At 45.4% G+C, this 7,440-nt stretch overlaps 1 long non-coding RNA gene across 1 annotated transcript; it reads right to left on the bottom strand.

Moving 5' to 3' along the window:
- Positions 1-953: 953 nt before the first annotated feature.
- Positions 954-2,154, bottom strand: LOC306986404. Its single transcript, XR_013794970.1, has 3 exons — positions 2,091-2,154; positions 1,185-1,265; positions 954-1,058 (listed from the first exon to the last, which is right to left on the bottom strand). It is a non-coding gene; the product is annotated as an uncharacterized lncRNA (long non-coding RNA).
- Positions 2,155-7,440: the final 5,286 nt, after the last annotated feature.

Here is a 7,440-nt window from a genome sequence, read left to right on the forward strand (position 1 = left end):
TACCACGGTGAGCTTGAAGAATATTAACAATATTCAGTGACGGGTTTTTTGGCCCCGCCCCCTGCGCCAGGATTGGTTAGTGGAAGCTGCTAACAGCAGAGTCAGCTCTACGCTCATGAATATTCATTACTGATGCGTGTTTAACAATCAAGTACGTTTAGGAACGTCACAATATTCCTGTCTAGCTCGGCGATACCGTAATGACTCGTGTCCGAGCGCACAGGATGGGTTAGAATTATTGCATTATTCCAAATAAATATATTGAGATTCACAAATAAACGGAAAGAGATTCACAAAAATGATTGAATTCTCAAATAAACAATTAAGATCCACAAATAAATGTTAAGAGTTTCACAAAAAATAATAAAATGCACAAATAAAATTAGATTTGCAAATTTGAAAAAATATATACTTACAAATTAGTTTTATGTCACAAACATTATTCTGCCTGGCATTCGTTTGTAAATCGCTTCTTTTGCATTTGTGGATTTTTAAACATTTCTAGTAGCGACAAGACGTGCAGACACATCCACAAATAGTGGATTATTTACTTTGTCTCCCTGAGATTTTAAGGTCATATAGGCTATTTTAATAATTTAACAACACATTTGCATGTTTGCAGTTCTCTGATGGTCACGTAAAATGCAGGTAAACAAATAAAATATTCCATCTTTTTTAGTAAGTGTTTTATTTTTTAATTATGGTTATATTTCATAATTATTTATTTAAATTGTAACATTTAATTAATAATTTAATTAAATAATTTAATTCATTAAATCAAATGTTTTTAGATTGGGAAACCCTGAACAGTGAAACTCTAAAGGTGTGGAAATGTAAAAAAAAAAAAAAAAAATTGTATAATCATCCTTTTAATAAGTGATCACATTGCATACAAAGTCATGAAAAAATTTGAATTTGTAGTTGATTGTCCTGCTGCTCTTCATCATCATCTTCACTCTCTTCCTCGTGTGTGTATGAACACGGCCGCACTGAACTCTGGGCCGGTTCTGCTCGGGTCTCCTCTACAGAGAGAGGAACATCCAGAGACTGATCCACTTCTACAAAAGATGAACATCAACTTAAACACACTCTATTATTGCAGTGCAGATCTTCATTCAGAAACAAACGACACAACTCTATAATAAATGAATAATATGTTGTTTAAAGAATAATCATAATCATACCCTCAGAGGAACACACAGAAGTCCTCATCATCTTCCAGAGAGCAGACAGACAGCAGGACACTGATGGACACACACACGAGCCTGAAGAGCCTGGAGAGAAACACCATTAATATAGTTATTATAGCGCCATCTGCAGGATAATTATCATCAATTTATATCACTCATGACAAAAACGTTCTGTAGGTGACTTTAACACATGCACAAAAAGACTGTGCGGTTTGACAGGAACTATTTGCTTGAGACTATACTGTAAAAAAAATTGCTGCGATTATTTAGCACAACTTAAAATCCAACATTGTTTCAACTTTAAAAAGTATGTGTTCAAGCTTGACTTAAAATATTAAGTTTAGTTAACTTAAGTTTAGTTTGGTTAAGTTGGATATTTAAGTTATCTCAACAAATTTTAACTAATCGCAGCCACATTTTTTACAGTGAACACTGAGAGTTACTGTACATTATTTAATCTATTAGATAACATTTACTAACAATGAGCAATATTATTTACATCTTTTATTAATCCTGGTTACTAAAATACAAATGTTAATTTCTGAATTATAGGCTAGATGTTGAAATTAACATGAACTGATTAATAAAGCATGTATAAATCATCATCCTTAAATAATAGCCTAAATTAAAGCTTAATGTAAAGTGTTGCCAGAAACTCTTGTCAGTTACATTTACACAAATCTGTCACTCAGCATTGATTATTATTGAACAGCAAATCTACACACACGTTGTTAATGTAGTGCTGTTTAATAAAAATAAATAAAAGAATAATAGGGTTGTTTAACATGTGCAAAAATAACAGGCTGGCCTATATAACTTCGCTCTTCTTAATTTACAAATTACCATTTTTTTATAGCCTATATAAAAGTTTAAATAAATAAAATATATGAAATAACTCACTTGTTGAGGAGTTCTGCATGATAGATGTACGCCGGGATGTGTTCAACTTTCAGAAGTGTGGTGTGTTTGGTATCACAGACAGAAGAAGAGATGTGCAGCGTGATTAGTGCAGAGTCCCGCCCACGGCGATGCCATTCGGAAAGTCATAAAATACCTCGCTTGACAAGAATACCTCGGCAAATCAAAATGATTTTTTTCCCGGTCAAAAGCGGATATCGCGTCACACTCGCGCTTTGTTAAAATATAAACTGGATCATTTAAGTTCTGTTGCTTTTCTGAAAACTCGCATTTTACAGTTTTTACAATTAATGTCAAAATGTGTTTTGCATAAAAACTTTTAATAAACATGTTTTTTTTTTTTTTTTTTTTTTTTTTTTTACAAAGTAGGCTAGACTATAAATGTAATGAAACTTTTAATAAATACAATGTAAAATGTTGTAATTAGCCTACTTGTATTTGAGTTCGGAATACTGAAAAAAACACATCATTTTCATACTGGAGGACTGCGCTTGGTTTTGAGACAAATGTTCAGAGCGAGAAAATCCCCAAACGCTGAATGACGATGTCAGGAAGTAAACACCACTTGTTAAGTTTATCCATTGTAGCCTACTTTTCATTGTAGTCATTGACAATGACAATGTAGTCATTTTTACATGTTTTGACATACTTTGCCATAAGTTGATGTTGTATTAAAACCATTAGACCGTAATAACACAGAACTGCAAATGCTCAAGTTGAGCGCATGGGTAATATTGAATATTACTTTTAAAATTCAACAGTATCAAGACGAAAACGAACATTAAAACGAGACACGGAATCACTGAATAAATGAGTTGCCTAATGTTAAAATAAATGGAGTTTGAAATCTGAGGGTGGATAAATGATTTAATTTGTGGGTGAATATTCAAAACACCTCCGTGAAGTTGGCACCCCATAAAACGTACTCGGTTACTAACGTAACCTCGGTTCTCTCTAGGAGAGGGAACGAGTACTGCGTCGAAAGAACGCTACGGGAAAGTATTTCTTTGTCGAGATTGAAGCCTAAAAATTAATCCTTAATTTTGTAAACATGTAAAACGCTTTTCTGTAGCATACAACCTTAGGCGGAGCAATATCGCTCACCCATTGGCTGCTCCGCCAGAAAAGCACAGCCTATGCGAGGCCAGAGACGCTGACCAATGAGGACGCTTCGCGCCCATTCTGCGTCATCTCCCGCCGAAACAGGCGTGGCCTAGGCCTATAAATACGAGCATAGCTGTCTAACACACCGATTTTCGTCACGAAAGCGACGCAGCGTGGGCACGCACGGCATGAGACGCAGTACTCGTTCCCTCTCCTAGAGAGAACCGAGGTTACGTTAGTAACCGAGTACGTTCTCTTACGTAGAGTTCTCTCGTACTGCGTCGAAAGAACGCTACGGGAACCCCATGTAAAACGCCGTGCGTGCTCTTGGACCGACACAGACACCTAAGGGCGCGCGCGCCCTGGCATACAAGTGCCTACCCCAAGAAGTATAGGGAGAGCGGCTAAAATAGCATCATCCCTTTATAGTAGTGCCCCTAAGGGCATAATAACATATATATGATTAATATAAATATATATATGAGGGGTAATAGCATGCTCATGGGACACCATGTCAGTGAGTGATGCTTAAACATTGAAGTGACCTGGGCCGCAACGCGGGGCAGGAACACCAAAACATAGTCTTCTAGACCGAGAGCAGTTTAGCCTGCAGCGCAGGAACCTCTAGGTTATAGAACCGTATAAATGTAGACGGGGAGGCCCAGCCTGCCGCCATACAGATATCTTGAAGCGAGATTCCACTATACCAAGCCCACGAAGAGGCCATGCCTCTCGTAGAATGTGCTCTGATGCCCAGGGGGCATTCCAAACCTCTAGATGCGTAGGCTAGCGCAATGGCATCCACTACCCATCGAGATAGACTCTGTTTCGTCGCGGCTCGCCCTTTAGAGCGCCCACTGAACGAAACAAAGAGCTGCTCCGTCTGTCGAAAAACAGCAGAGCGGGACACATAAGCTCTTAATGCCCTGACCGGGCAAAGGGAGCTATTTCCGTCCTCCGAGGCCGGCAGGGCCGACAGGGAGATGACCTGAGCCCTGAACGGTGTGTTGAGGGACTTAGGTACGTACCCATGCTTCGGTTTCAACACGACTACAGAGTCGTTTGGCCCGAACTCCATACAAGAAGCTCTAACTGAGAGCGCTTGCAAATCCCCCACACGCTTCACTGAAGCGAGAGCCAGAAGAAACACGGTCTTGAAAGACAGGTGTTTCATGTCAACTGAGTGAATAGGCTCGAAAGGGGCCCCTTTCATAACGTTCAACACTGTAGAAAGGTCCCAAACGGGGACTGAAGGAGGCCTTGGAGGGTTTAACCTCCTGGCTCCTCTAAGGAAACGGACCACCAGGTCGTTTCTGCCCAGTGAATGGCCAAGCGTTGGATTGACGAACGCAGATATGGCAGCCACATAGACTTTGAGCGTGGATGGGGTTCTTCCCTTATCCAACAGTTCTTGGAGGAAGGAGAGAATCTCCGTTTCCCCGCACTGGAGCGGTGACAGACCTTGGTCTGAACACCAGCCAGAGAACACCGACCATTTGGAAGCGTAGAGCCGTCTAGTAGACGGAGCCCTAGCCTGTTCGATCGTGTCTAACACTCCCTTTGGGAGGTTAGCGGGTACCCGTTTATGGCCCATACGTGTAGGGACCAGAGCTCCGGGCGAGGATGCAAAATCGAGCCCTTGGCCTGCGAGAGGAGGTCTCTCCTCACTGGAACCGGCCACGGGGCAGTACTCTTCAGCCGCATCAAAACTGGGAACCAGGGTTGATTCGTCCAGTATGGAGCGACTAGTAGCACCGAGCATCCGCTTTCCTTGATCCGCTCCAGCACTTGAGGCAGGAGTGAGACAGGAGGAAAAGCATAGAGCGGACGGCGGGGCCAGACACTGGCCAGCGCGTTCGTGCTCTTCGAAAAAAATTCTGGGCAGTGAGCGTTTTCCTGGCTTGCAAACAGGTCTATTTCCGCTCTGCCGAACGTTTCCCACAGCAGACGCACTGTCTGCTTGTGTAGGGACCACTCTCCTGTAGGAACGTTGTTCCGTGAGAGTCTGTCTGGGCCTACATTCAAGTGGCCTGGCACATGCGATGCTCTCAGCGAGCGCAGGTTGTGCTGGGCCCATACCAGTATGCGTTCCGCTAACCTGAATAGGTTTCGGGATCTCACGCCACCCTGGCGGTTTATGTAGGCTACTACCGACGTGTTGTCCGAACGGACCAGGACGTGGTGTCCTTTTATCCGGGGACAAAAACGCCTCAGCGCAAGGTCCACCGCCATCATTTCCAGGCAGTTTATGTGCGGTAGTTTGGCCCGTTCTGCCCACTGGCCAAAGAACGGTCTGCCGTCGAGCAGTGCTCCCCAGCCTGAGGTGGACGCGTCCGTGGACACCACCTTCAGGCTCGAGGAAGTCCCCAGGCTTACACCTGACCGGTACCAGTCTGACGCTCTCCATGGTGTCAGGGCTGAAATGCATTCCTGAGTGACCTTGAGGCGATAGCGACCGTGCAACCATGCTCGGCGCGGAACGCGCGCTTTCAACCAGAACTGCAGTGGGCGCATGCGCAGCAGGCCCAACTGCAGTACCGATGAGGCTGAGGCCATGAGGCCCAGCATTTTCTGAAATCTCTTGAGCGGCACTATATGGCCGCTGCGGAAGGATTTCGCCATTTGCAGGGTATTTTGCCTGCGCTGTGATGACAGCTGTGCTGTCATAGATAGCGAGTTCAGATCCAGTCCTAAAAAGGAGATCCTTTGACTGGGAAACAGTGAACTTTTCTCCCAATTGACTCTCAGACCTAAGCACTCGAGGTGATCGAGTATTAGTGTCCTGTGGTGAGCGAGTTCCGAAGGCGATTGAGCCAGAATCAGCCAATCGTCCAAATAGTTCAGAATTCGAACGCCTCGGAGTCTCAGGGGTGCCAGCGCCGCGTCCATGCACACTGTAAATGTACGAGGTGCTAGGGATAGGCCGAATGGCAGGACTGTGTACTGATATGCCCGGCCCTCGAAGGCGAATCTCAAAAATCGCCTGTGACGTGACGCAATTTGTATGTGAAAATACGCGTCTTTCAGATCTATCGCCATAAACCAGTCTCCTCGGCGAATCTGCGCGAGGATTTTTCTGGTCGTGAGCATTCTGAACTTTCGCTTTGTTAGCGCTTTGTTCAGACGCCTCAGATCTAAAATGGGTCTGAGACCCCCGTCCTTTTTCGGTACCAGGAAATATCTGCTGTACAGACCCCCTTCGCTCTGAGCTTGAGATAAAGGCTCTATGGCCCCTTTGCTCAATAGTTTCGCTATTTCGGCTCGAAGTAGATGTGCTGCTTCTGTTTTTACCGTGGTTTCGACTTTCTCCGTGAAACGGGGTAGGCGTCGATGAAACTGCAGCGAATAGCCTCTTTTTATAGTCTCTAGCACCCATTCTGAGACCCCGGGAAGTCTTTCCCATGCATCTGCACGAGTGACTAGGGGTTGAATGTAATGTGGGCCCTGGTCGCGAAATGGCGGCGACACGAGAGCAACCGTGTGCTGTAACATGGACGCCGTGGCGTCTGAGGCGGGGGGCATGCTTAACACAGTATGCGTCCCGCGCGCGCTCTGTTCTCTGAGTTGCGAGAGAGCGCGCGGGGAGAGCCCCGTAGGGCTCGTTATGCTTGTGAATAAACGTGGGCGCTTGGTGGCGGGCACATTTATAACACCGGGGACACTGTGTTTGTGAACTGACTGACCGCTCGTTGGTTTCGTTTTTACAGAAACCGCGGAACGTGCAGTGTGTAGTGGTTGTGGGCACTGGGCAGCGGGCACGCTCACTACATGTAAAGCACAATCGGCATGAGCCGATTTTATGTGTGCAAACCCTGTGTTGAACGGGGCTGTGCTTGTGTGAATGAATGGGCACTGGGTGGGCATTGCAGTTACACACATTACACCAACGGCCTTGGCCGGAACACCAGAAAATAAACTCTTTTTTCGATTTATCTGGGTCGCCGTGAAAACGGCGTTTGTGTGCAGGCAAACGGGCTTTACGGCCGGTTTGTTGGCTGCTGAATACACTGGTACAAACACGGAACTTAGGGCTGTACAAGCGGGAATCTTGGGTGGAAGTCCGGCCGCGGCGGGACCCGAACACCGTCTTTTTCCTAGCATAGCTAGGATGGCGCCGAGGCCTCGGGCTTGAGTGTTACCTTGGGCCGAGGACCACGCGGTGGCGGGCGGCGTCCGGCGGAGCGAGACCGTGGTCTCTCTCGGGCCTGTTGCTGCTGGGCCTGTGCAG

This window comes from Phoxinus phoxinus (genome assembly GCF_949152265.1).
Source record: "Phoxinus phoxinus genome assembly, chromosome: 18".
Lineage (NCBI taxonomy): Eukaryota > Metazoa > Chordata > Actinopteri > Cypriniformes > Leuciscidae > Phoxinus > Phoxinus phoxinus.